Source organism: Sapajus apella, unplaced genomic scaffold, assembly GCF_009761245.1.
Source record: "Sapajus apella isolate SASKATOON/1434 unplaced genomic scaffold, GSC_monkey_1.0 scaffold32, whole genome shotgun sequence".
In the NCBI taxonomy this organism is placed as follows: domain Eukaryota; kingdom Metazoa; phylum Chordata; class Mammalia; order Primates; family Cebidae; genus Sapajus; species Sapajus apella.
Genome location: NW_022436972.1, coordinates 18841620 through 18854435, shown reverse-complemented (window position 1 = coordinate 18854435; position 12816 = coordinate 18841620). Strand labels below are relative to the sequence as shown.

Sequence of the window (12816 nt, the reverse complement as noted above, 5' to 3'; positions counted from 1 at the left end):
TTTCCACCTAGCAGTTCTATCAGCCATGTTGTTTCTTGGTTGGTGTCTACTTGATTTTTTTCTCTTCATTATGGGTTGTGTTTTTCTACTTTTCTGCATGCCTGATAATTTTTAATTTAATGCCAGGCAGATAAAAATACATTTTATCTTGTTGAGTGCTAGATATTTTTGTATTCCTATAAATATTTTTGACCTCTATTTTAGGATGCAATTAAGTTACTTGGGAAAGTTCAGTCCTTTTGGTTCTTACTCTTAGATTTTGTTAAGCAAGATCAGAGCAATGTTTCATGTAGGGTTAATTATTATCCACTCAGGAACTCTATTATAACTGGTAAAAACAGGAAATATTCCTTCCCTTCTGTGACCTCTAATCATTCTGAATATTTTTAAAATTCTGATCTCAAGTAGTATTTTCACATATGCTTTTTAAGTTCTCTGAAAAATACTCGATGTGGATCCTTTGAAGATCAGATCTCTGGAGTTCTGTCTTTCTGTAGCTGTCTCCTCTCTGCTACTCTGACCTGTGAATTCTAGCTGCCTTGGTTTCCCTGGACCCCACTTCCATCTCTGCAACTTATGGAGACCCCAGGTTCTGCCTGGCTCCCCTGTGACATGGTAATTGCCCCATAAACTGCATACCTTGACCATACCTTGGCTTTCCATTGAAACTGCTCTGCTCTCTGTAACCCTAATTTGACAGGCAAGCAGTCCAAACCAATGCCATTTTGGCCCCTGCGCCATTTTAAGAAAAACTAGGACTTGTAATAAGTAACTAAGGTCTGTAATTTCCACCCTACTCAGACAACATGTAAACTAACTCTTATCTTGACTTCTGTTAACCACTTAAGTAACAATCGGAATGTCCAGAGGCCACTGGCCCTCAGAATGTCCAAAGCCCCTTACCTTCACCCCTGCCCAGGAGCTGGTTTACGGGCATAAAAGGTCTTGACACCCTCCTTTCAGGGCCACAGGTTAGAGAGATGCGAGTCCTCCGTGGCCGCTGGCAATAAAGCCCCTGTAATTTGGCCTAGTCTTTGTCTCAGTGGTGATTTCGCTCGCTTAATTACAACACCCCCAACCCCTGTGCACATTGTAGAAATTCCCAGGCAATAAGCTGGGAGTACTCACCTTGCACTCACCTTGTTTGCATCCTATCTCTCAGGGATCACTATTTTTCATTGCCTCATATCCAATGCCTTGAAATGTTTTTAAAGTTATCTTTTCAGATCAGGAATCTCTGAAGAAAAAGAGAAAAATATATTTTGTCCATTTTTTTTTGTTGTTCATTTCACAGATGGAAGGGTAAATCTATTTTGTTACTCCACTGTATTTGGAAGTAAATTTAGAAAATATTTTTTATTTTGAAACGTGAGTTAATGTACTTTTCATAATTTTTCCTTTTACCCTTTTTGCCCTTTAGCTATTACTCCTCATTTAAGAAGCTGTTAGCCATAACGAATCACTGTACCCTAAAGGGTCCTAGCAAATGTAAGTGAGGCAGCAAAGAGCATGGACTAACTACTGAAGGCTGGTGAACGATATTATGAAACTCTCAGGAATGATACAAAAGCAGAACAGCAAGGACCTGGGGTCCACTCCTCATGACACTATAACTTAACAAAAACCCTCAGGACTTAGATGCACTATAGTGAAAGAAGAAAATCCCTGAATTAAAGAGAGTACATTTCTTCCAATACAATAGAATATATTTAAGTTATATAACTCTCTACATATTGCAGAGAAACGTTGCAAAACATTGCACACCCTTGAGACAAATGGCATCTTAGGAAAGCAATGTTTGTTTTGGTGGAGGGAATGGAAGATTGATGATGTATGAATTTTTAGCCATCTTGGATTGAGGCGATAATGACTTATTAGAAACGGGTATGGGTGAGAAGATATCGTAACTTTGGATTCACATGGAAATTCCCATGGAAGTTGAAGAGGCCCCTGAGGAAATGAGTTTAGAGTGACAATAAAAAAAAGAAATGGTAGGAGGAAGTAAGGTGTGCCAGGAAGTGGAGAAAGAACATTCAAAGTAATTGGCAAACAAAGCAAGTCAGGGTTTGCAGAACAGAGAGTTTTAAGAAGTGGGCTGTTGGTGGTATTTTGGGTATAGAGGGCATGTTATATTAGGGTGGAAAGTTCCCAGCATGCATGCTGACACTCCTGCCTACTGCATCCTTAGCAGCCAGGATTGCAGTACAATGGCATTCCTTGTCATTGGGCCCAGACATGTCCTCACAAGTCTCCTCAAGATGGTTTTCCAAGTTTGCAAGATGAGACTTGTTTAGTTTATTGGATCTAATGTTAGGGACTCTCTCTTTCATACTTACACCTTGCCTGCAAGCCAAGCCAAACGAATTTCCAGTCCATTTTTCTCTATTATACAACTTGAAATATCTCAATTGATAATAATGTTTTATATTTGTGTAATGCTTCACCCTTTATAAGGCATGGTTATATCTTATATAGATCTCAAAATAGAAATGTTGAGATGAGCAAAAATTATAGTCATAATTTGTGGCTGATATAACTGGAAATAACAGGTTAAATGATTTTCTCAACACTGTACACCTACTAATTAGCAAAATCAAGAGAAAACAAATATATCTCTGACTCCTAGTTGTATTCTGCTTCAGCTTAACTGGTTTTTGTCATTGTGTGGATAAGAGTTCTATTTTTTTATTCTCTGCTTTCCACCCTGAGTTCTGTAACACAGATGAGGCAGAATTGCTTTGCTTACCTGTGAAGGAATATCATTATTCAGAGGGCTACCTGTGAAGATCACTTGATTACTCATTGTACATTTGCTATTTCTGTATGTTATTTCTCATAGCAACTCTTTAAGGTAAATATTATATTATTTTATGCATGGGAAAACAGAGGCTTGGAAAGTCCAAAAAACTTACCCAGGATGAGACCATTGGTTGGTTGGGTTGGAATTATAACCATCATCCCATGATGAACTAATTCTATTAGGCCTTTCCTGGGCATCAGTCTCTCTAGGACTAAGACTCTGCTGATAGCTATTTGTTCCTTAGTTATTTATACTTCAGATATTTATTTGGATGCTCAGACCCCATGCAAGGAACCATGAGAAGTGTAAGGGATAAGAGAATGAATGTTTGGGCCTTCTGTGAATTCATGGTCCACACACTGTCCTCTGTCTGAGACCCATCACACCTAGACCATTATTGTTCCTTGACTTACAAAGCAATTAATTACACTGGAAAAGTCAAAGTGGCTTTTGGTGTTTCATAATTAATCCTGGCACCTTGATTATTCACTATTATCTTTCTCTGTTTGGAGCCTATGTAGATGGGAGCAGAATCTGGAGAGCACCAAACCTTTTAGCAGCCTGATCTTTGCTGGCATAAAAATGTCCTTATTTCACTGGTGCAAATTTTGTCCCTTGAGGGTAATGTCTGGGCAAACTGACAATGTGTGGGTGGTTATCACCATCTGCATTTTGCCTTGTAGGGAATCTTAGAGTAGCACCAGCTGTTATATATGATTTTGGGAAGTTCTGAGTCCTCAAGGAAAAGCACAACATAAGGACAAAATCCTCTTGCTATAAAGAGAATATAAGTGTATAAAACCTGGGGGTGGAGTGAAGGGCAAAACGATTTCTACATTTGTTATAGTTAGAGTTTGCTTTTGTGAATGCCTAAGTACTGGCAAGACAAGAGAAATGCATGTAAATTCAGAACATAAAGTCATGAAACTTGTATTTGTGTTTGGCTAGTGGGAAAATATAATCACAGTAGGCATTCAAACTTTCCACCAAAGTTTCAGAAGAGAAGAGTAAACGCAGGATTCCCAGGGTCTGTGTTTCCCAGGGTCAAAGCTAAGTCCTCATCCTATGAGGATGAACTTGGAATGAAACAAGCCTGAGCAATTAGCTCTCATCTAATTTGATCCTTCGCCCCTGGCAGGACTGAAGGTTTATAGTGATGAGCTGTCCAGAAAAAATGGTTATCACATTTAACTTTCTTTAACTTCTATCAGAAAAGGAAAAGTAAGCAATATTTTTATCTCTTTTGGAATACTATGCAGCCATAAAAAGGATCAATTCATGTCCTCTGCAGGGACATGGATGAAGCTGGAAACCATCATTCTCAGCAAACTAACACAGGAACAGAAAAGCAAACACCGCATGTTCTCACTCCTAAGTAGGAGTTGAACAATGAAACACATGGACACAGAGTGGGGAACATCACACACTAGGGCCTGTCAGGGGGTAGGGGCATAGGGGAGGGATAGCATTAGGAGAAATACCTAATGTAGATGACAGGTTAATGGGTACAGCAAACCACCATAGCATGTATATAGCTATGTAACAAACCTTCACATTCTGCACATGTATCCCAGAACTTAAATTATAATAAAAAATTAAAAAAAAATTTTTAAGCTTAGAGAACCTTGAAAGATGAACAAACTTTCTTTTGGTCCTTACATACTACTAATGAACATTTAAGCATATTAGTTATTTAGCAAATTATATTTCAACTTGCTATAATCTATTTTATGAACATTAATAAAAATATTTAGTGATTGATCTGTACAAAATTACAGAGTATTCAAAGTATGCAAAGGTTTAAGGCTGTCTCAAAACTCAAGAAATTAGCAGTTTATGAAGTTGAGGAAAAGCCATTATCTCAGTATTTCCAGAGGTCATATGTTCACAGCTAGTTCTGTGGTCTGACATAATACTCTAATAGCTCTTCAAATTATACCTTCCCAAATTTTCCAGGTAGAAATAACCTCTCTCCCTCTTCCCACTGTCTCTCTCACTGTCTGTCTTTCTTCTCCAAATGCCCCATAACATTTTGTGTGTATGAAGATTATAGCACTCTTTATTCTCATCACAGTCTTTAGTATAATAAGAGCCAAACTGTGGCTTCCACATGCCAAGGGCTCTATCTTAATAAAAAATAACAGTAACTTCCATTTATGAAGAAGATATTACGTGTCAAATGCTAAGTCAAATTTTTTTTAATCTTCAAAATAATTTTATAAGATAGGCATCATTAGTATTATTTCACAGGTAAGGCAGTTGAGGATTAATTATGCTGTATAACCTGCCCAAGATTTGGAAGATAGGAGTGGTGACGTACAAATGCAGGCCTCCTAACTTCTGAGATTAAGACTTCATACCAGCTCCCAATATGCCACATTTACCTTTGTGTTTTTCCCACCCTCACCTCTCACACTTGCCATAACTCATTTAGTTGAATGAACATGAAAGAGAAAACACTGAATGTATTATCTTTTTATATCTGCGCTTCTTACGACATAAACTATACAGTCGGCTCATTTGCCAATACAAAAGATGGACCAGAAACAAAATCCTGATCTCTTGCTGCTTTAGTCCATTTTGCACAGCTATAACAGAATACAACACACTGGGTAATCTATAATGAACAGAAATGGACTGGCTCACAGTTCTAGAGGCTGGAAAATCCAAGATCAATGGGCTGGCATTTTGTGAGGACCCTCTTGGTGTGTCATCTCATGATTGAAGCGCAAATAGGGCATGAGAGAAAGTAAGAGGAGACAAATTTGTCTTTTAATAAGGGATCCACTCTCGTGATAATATAATTAATTCATTCATGAGTGGAGTGTCCCCATGATTCAAACATCCCCCTTTGGGTCCCTCCTCCCAACACAGCTCCATTAGAAATCAAGTTTCTGCCACTGTTGTGTCTCCCCTGCTCCAGGAGCTCCTAGGTGAGGCTACCGCAGCCCCTGTTATCCTGTGACCTGCAGGTACTGGGAGATCACTAGGGAGGACGCCAGAACATTCAGAGGCTGGAAAATGCTCTGGTGTAGAAACATCTGGTGGCAGTGCTGGAGAGAGCTGCCTATCCAGTTCAGAGAGATTCCCACTGGAAATTCTTTGTGTGAATTTTATTACAAGTAGGCTGATCTGACATATGCAGGGAGAGCTGGGGCAAGTGAAACTACACTTTGTCTAAAGAAGTCTGGCCTCTCAGACATGATCCTCAGGAAGGGCTTCTGTGTTGCACTGAGACCCGTGGCCTGTGCACAGAGCAGCAACGAAGTTAACTTGAGCAATCTGAATTTGAGCATATTGCCGCCTAAATTTGTGAAAGAAAAGGCAAATTTTGATGAGATTCTTGGAAGTGTCTTACCCATCAATGGTTTGCTCTCTGGAGACAAAGTCGAGTTGGTCCTCATGAACTCAAAGCTGCCCCTTGCCTCTTGATGTCCTAGGCTGGCACATTAAGTGTGTCATGCCACCATTTCCTGGGCTATGAGGTTTCCACTGAAAAGTCTGCTGTGAAATAAAGGCACAGGGCTCTGAGAAATGCTTCTTTCTTGTAGAAGCAATACCAGAGACTTCTCTTTATTCTTTACATCCAGTGTGTAATAAGCCAAGAAAAGTCATCACCATGAATTTATAACATGTAGCATACAAATGTTTCTTTTGAGGCTGTTGAACATGGGAAGTTGTGGATGCCCAAGATTCCTGTTAGAGATGGGATCAGGTCCTTGGGTATCAGTGAGGAAAAAGGCAAAGTACTGTTAGCTTCCATTAACCCTATGCCAAGCAAATTATAAAAATGCACATTTGAGAGCTTCACCAAGACGGCCGAATAGGAACAGCTTCCGGAGTGCAGTTCCCAGCAAGAGCAACTCAGAGGGCAAGTGATCATGGCATTTCCAACCAAGGTACCAGGCACATCTCAATGGGACTGGTTGGACAGTGGGTGTAGCCCAAGGAGGGCATGCCGAGGCAGGGTGGGGCACTGCCTCACCTGGGAAGTGCAGCTGACCACAGGACCATGCCCTCCCACCCAATGGAGGCCATCAGGGGCTTTTCCAGTGACTGGGCACTCCAGTTCAGATACTGCACTTCTCCTGTGGTCCTTACGGCCTACAGACCAGGAGACTCCCACTGGCCAACGAGCGCCATGGATTGCCAGCAGAAAAAAAAACACACAAATCTGGGTGGCCATTTTAACTGGCGCCTGGAATGCCTGGGAGACAGAGCCACACATTCCCCTGAAAAAGAGGGGGCTGAAGGCAGGGAGCCAGTTGATCTGGCCCGAGAAGTCCCACCCATACAAAGACCAGCAATCTGAAATGCACTGGCTTGAGAGTTTCACAGCCAGCACAGCAGTGTGAGTTCAGCCTAGGAAGGTCAAGCTCCCTGATGGGTATGGCATCCGCCATTACCAAGGCAGTCTGCCATTACCAAGGCAGTCTGTCCATCGTTACCAACACAATCTGCCATTACCGAGGCAGTCCACTGTTACTGAAGCAGTTCAGACTTAACTTGTATAAACAAAACCTCAAGGACATTTACACAGCAGCTGGACAGAGCCCGCAGCAGCTCAGCCACGCCTCTGCAGGCAGACTGTGACTACATTCCCTCCTTGCTGGGCAGGGCATCTCTGAAAAAAGGCAGCAGCATGTCAGGGACTTATAAATAAAGCTTCACCTTCCCGGGACATAGCACCTGGGAAAAGAGGCAGTTATGAGTTCCACTGCAGCAGACTTCCTAATGTAGGTGACAGAGGGATGGAGGCAGCAAACCACCATGGCATGTGTGTACGTATGTAACAATCCTGCAAGATCTGAACATGTACCCCAGAGCTTAAAGTAAAATTTAAAAAAAAGAAGAAGAAATTAAGTTCCCAACGCATACACTTTACAGGATATATTTAAACCATAGAACTTGCTCTCTTCTAGAAGAAGCCTGTGTTCAGCTTTGGCCATGGTCTCTGGTTGCTTCACCCCTTTCAGCAGCCCAATGCCCTGAGATCTTTCATGTATACTTACTTTTTCTGATGTTGATCCCAGTAGTACCTTCAAGTATGCAATCCAGCATGTTATTAGATTTAATGCACTAATCTGAGTAAATTTACTGAAGGAAAGTATCTTGCTTCTCTCCTCTCAGGAAAAATGATAAATAAACCTCTCAAAACTATAGATAATCTTATCATACTAATGAGTTTCATCCATCCATGCATACATTCATTCACTTACTCATTCTCTCAAATGCTCCTTCATTCTTTCAACACCAAATTTTTTACAGCTTGAGATAATTTTTACCTTCAAGTTTACATTTAGTGAGGACAAGCAGCAGCTAACTGGATGATTATAACAGTGTAAACACTGACCCTTAAACACAGTAGTATGGTGACAAACTCCTGGGTTTTCTGGGATGTGGGACTTTCATTTTTTCAAAAATGGTATAGTTCCTGGCAAACTGGGACATTTAATCACCTTAGCTGTGGGAGTATAGATGAGGCAACTCATGACTTTGCTTGAAAAGGCAAATGAACATACTCCAGAAGAGGTGGTTCTAATGCTGGAATTTCAGACCAGGCAAGTGGGAGGTTCAATTCCTTACCAGCCTAGCCCAGTGGTGCCCACCTTATATTCTCCAAGGATTTCAGGAAGAAGGCTCGTGATGGGGACTGGATATTTCTTCCTCCTCTTCAACACACACACACACACACACACACACACACACACACACAGAGAGAGAGAGAGAGAGAGAGAGAGAGAGAGAGAAAGAAAGAGAGGAGAGAAAGAGGGGACAAGAACACAGACGTAAGGAAGCAGGCAGGCAGCTTTGGCCTTTCTGAATGAAATTAAGGTTTTTTTTTAAAAAAAAATCTTTTTAAATTCATAATGAACCATCTTATACATTTTACCTCTTCTGTAATCAAAGCTTGAGCCATATTGCAGGGCATCTAAAGTAGAATGCTTTTTGGAATTTTAAATCTGCTGTATTTCACCCTACAGATAGCAAAGAGTGAAGAATCTTCTGAAAGGAAAGAGCAGCTAAGCATTGTAGCAGCCTTCTCATTTGCTGGGTGCCACTGGGTCACTGACGATGGTTCCTAGGGTATGGCAGAGTCACTGCAGAGGCTGTTGTGTGTGATCCAGGCAGGAGCACAGGCTGAGCCACTGCTGAGGACAGATGCTCTCTGTTCCAGAGGCAGAGCACATCTCAGGAGGCTTGCTATGTAAGGGTGGGGCAGAGCTGCCTGAAAACATAAGAATTGCTGTGATTATGATTATGAGTGCCTTTTAATTGCTGTTGCATCAGGACAAATATCTTGGAAAGGAAAAAGTAGGGCCTTGTCTTATGAATAAATGATCACTTACAATATTTAAATAGCTGATTATAATATGTAACTTTAGAATACTTGGCTTTACCTTGATGCTAAGTGCTTTCTGCAAGGTATGGCAAATTCATGGTCAGCAGTAAGAAGCTTAGATGTCTGGTAACATGAAATACATACTTGTGCACCCTTGTTTAAGAAAACTTGTGTACATCTGAGTAATGGATAAATCAGAAAGTATTTGATTATGTAATATGGAGATTTAGGATAATTATTTCAGGAATATATCAGAAAATGTGTCATATTGAAAAATGATCTGCTTTTAATTGTCCATTTCCAAAACAAAAAACAATCTTGAAGTTTACATAAAGCTAAGTTTGGTTGAGAATGAAAGTTATTTTTGCAATTCCCTAGTCTCCCTTCTATGAAGTAAAACACAAGTCTGGTGTAACATAGTGGAAGAGTTTTACTGCAAACCATAGTTTATCACAGGACATGATCCACCCAACATAAAGAAGTAGAAAACCTTTTGCTGAGAGGTAAAGGAGAGGAATTTAGAGACCGTGTCTCTAGGATGGGAATGTTGCTGCTAGGGTCCCTGAAAGCAGACCTAGCACCTTGTATCTACTGGTCCTTGAGCAATCACATCCCAACGAAACCCAGCTAGGTTGTCAGGGAATGAAAGAACATGCTGGCTGTTGCTCTGTTTCTGGGGTCAGAATGGTAGAAAAGCAATGAAGCTGTGGGCAGAGGGAATTTTCTTGATAGATGGACCTGTAATAGTCTACAGTCTTCCACAGACTGCCTACAGGAGCCTGGATCCATGTAGGAGAATAGGAAGGGGCCCAAGGTCAGAAGACAAAGCCTGCAGGGCAGGATTTGGCGGACTTTGGTCTGCAGGCCAACTCCTGACACAGCCTACCTTTTTATGGCCCTGAGAAGGGTTTGCTTTTTTTTTTTTTTTTTTTTTTTTTTTTAAATTTTAAGGGAATATAGAAAAAGATGATGGTGAAATAAGAGAAGGAAGAAAATGAGAGGAAAAGGAGGAACAGAACAATAATAAGAAGAAAAGTAATGTGGCAGAGACTGCATGCAAAGCCTAAGGTACTTACTTTCTGTCTCTGCATAGAAGAAGTTTGCTAAGCCCTGGTACACAGCACAGGGACCTCATACGACAAATCACAGTCACTGCAGACTTTGGCATTAGGAGCCTGGACAAGCCCAAAAGTCCAAGTGCCGGTAGGAACATCCAGGTGGATAGCAGCAGAGTCCACAGCAAAGCAGACAGGCCACTAAGGAAAGCAAGAAGGAGAGCTATGTCACAGAAGCTTCTCTTCATAAGTCCATGAGGATAAATAAGGTTCATCCTGAATCCAGACACAACTCAGAAATGAGGAGAAGGAAGGAAAACTCTGATGGGAAAGGACAAATGATTGGGAGTCTGAACTTTAACCTAGTATCACATGAGGCTGAGTTAACCTGAAAAAGATGGTCTAAGCTTAAGGCTCTTCTTTTTTGTATTTCTTTTAAGAGATGGGGTCTCACTCTGTTGGCCAGGCCTGTCTTGAACGCATGACTTCAAGGCTGGTCTTGAGCCCCCCACCTCAGCCTCCCATAGTGCTAGTTTACACGCCTGAGCCACCGTGCGCAGCATATATATATAATATATATATATAATGTTGTGTACTGTGTGTATATATATATGTTTATATATAATTTTTATCAGTTTTATCTTAATAAAGTAAGAAAAACTGGAACATTTTGAACTTAGAACTGCAGTTCCCAACCTTTTTGGCACCAGGGAACAGTTTCGTGGAGGATAATTTTTCCACAGATGGAGGGGAGAGGGAGAGAAGTGCATGTTTTCCGGAGGAAACTGTTCTATCTTAGATTATCAGCCATTAGATTTTTATAAGGAGCACAGAGCCTAGATTGCTCTCTTGAGCAGTTTACAGCAGGGTTCCAGCTCCTATGAGAATGGAGTGCTGCCGCTTATCTGACAGGAGGAACTCAGGCAGTGATGCTGGCTCACCCACCACTCACCTCCCGCTGGGTGGCCCCATTCCTAACAGGCCATTGACAGACACCAGTCAGTCTATGGCCTGGGAGTTGGGGACCTCTGCCTTAGAAAGTGTGATCTTTAGGTGTTTCCATCATTTATACCTTGACAGAGAGGCTGAGGATTTTCATACAAAGTTGCAAGTTTTGGAGTCAAGGCTAAATGATAAATGTTAAACAATAAAAGAGTGAAATCGAAATAATGAACAATTTGAAAAAACTAAACTTATGAAAAAACAGAATTTGATTTCCCAAGATTCATTTTAACTATTATAAATAGTTGCTAAAATTGTTCTGAGTTTGGGAACTAGAACATCTGTACTAGGAAGATGACATTTAACTCTATCATATTCATAAAAAATTATTTTCTCAACACCACCTCAGCAGTTTAAGGTGGCACGTGAATGGTCCTAGCATGCATTACTAGGGTAAACCTGGCCAAATCTAATTAATATTTTTGTTTTTGATGAACATATTTTAAATGTTCAGTATTAACATCGCTATGATTGAAATATGCATTATGGATCCTGGGTATTTTTAACATTCTCTTGCGGCACATAGAGTGGTTTTGGTTGCTTCTACTTGAGTCTCTAACTCAATTTCCTGCAGCTGTGTTCATCCTGTGACATGAGTCTTAATGAGAGTCTTAATGTCCCAAGATTCGTATATCCGAAAACATATCAAGGTTCCCACTCAGTCTAATTCAAGTTCTTACCTAAAGCCATCTGTAATTTATTTCTGGGATACATTGATGTCTTTGAGATTAATAATTTGGTATGTCTTACCTAGTAAGGATTAAAGCTCTAATACTTAGAAAATTACAGAAAGGAGACACATTGGCACTGTGACTTGTCTATGGCATATTGGTCTTTTTAATTAATAGGTATTGTTTTTTAAGAAGAGTTTCAAATTTACATGAAAATTGAACAGATAGAGTTCTCATGTACCTCCCCACAGTCCCCCATATTATTAACATGTGACATCATTACCGTGGATTTGTTATAATGAATAAATCAAATTGACACATTATTGTTAATTAAACTCCATAATTTATTCTTATTTCCTTAGAGTTTTCCTAAGGTCTTTTTTTCTGCTCTAGAATACCACATTACATTTAATAATCATGTCTCCTTAAGCTCCTCTTGGCTATGAAGCTTTCTCAGATTTTCTTATTTTTCATGACTTTGATGAGTTTAAGGAGTACTGATCAGGTATAGTGTGAGGTGAGCGTGATGACCACTGCACCATGCCCTAGGGCCAGGTATATTGTAGAATATTGTAGAAACTCTCTAGGAGTTTGTTTTGCTCATAATTAGACTGAAGTTACAGTTTTAGGGGAGGAAGCTTACAGAGATAAAATGCCTCTTTTTGTTTTGGTGTGGGTAGACTATTTTTTGAGTAGTTTTAGGGTCATAGAAAACCTTAGAGATTTCTCATGTACTCCCTGCCCCACACATGCATAGCTTCTCCATTATCAGTGTCCCCTAACAGAATAGTACATTTGTTACAGCTGATGAACCTATACTGATACGTGATTATCACTCAAAGTCCCCAGCTTACATTAGGGTTTATTTTTGGTGTTACACATTTTGTGGGTTTTGACAAAAGTGTAATGATACGCATCCACCATTATAGTATCGTACAGAGTACC

The 12816-nt window shown here is 40.3% G+C and overlaps 1 long non-coding RNA gene across 1 annotated transcript in view; it reads right to left on the bottom strand.

The window, feature by feature from the left end:
• Nucleotides 1-4603: 4603 nt before the first annotated feature.
• LOC116562437 overlaps nt 4604-12816 on the bottom strand; it is a 109895-nt gene continuing 101682 nt past the window's right edge. The window contains exon 3 of the long non-coding RNA XR_004273938.1: nt 4604-6301. This is a non-coding gene — a long non-coding RNA (uncharacterized LOC116562437). The remainder of the gene's footprint in view (nt 6302-12816) is intronic.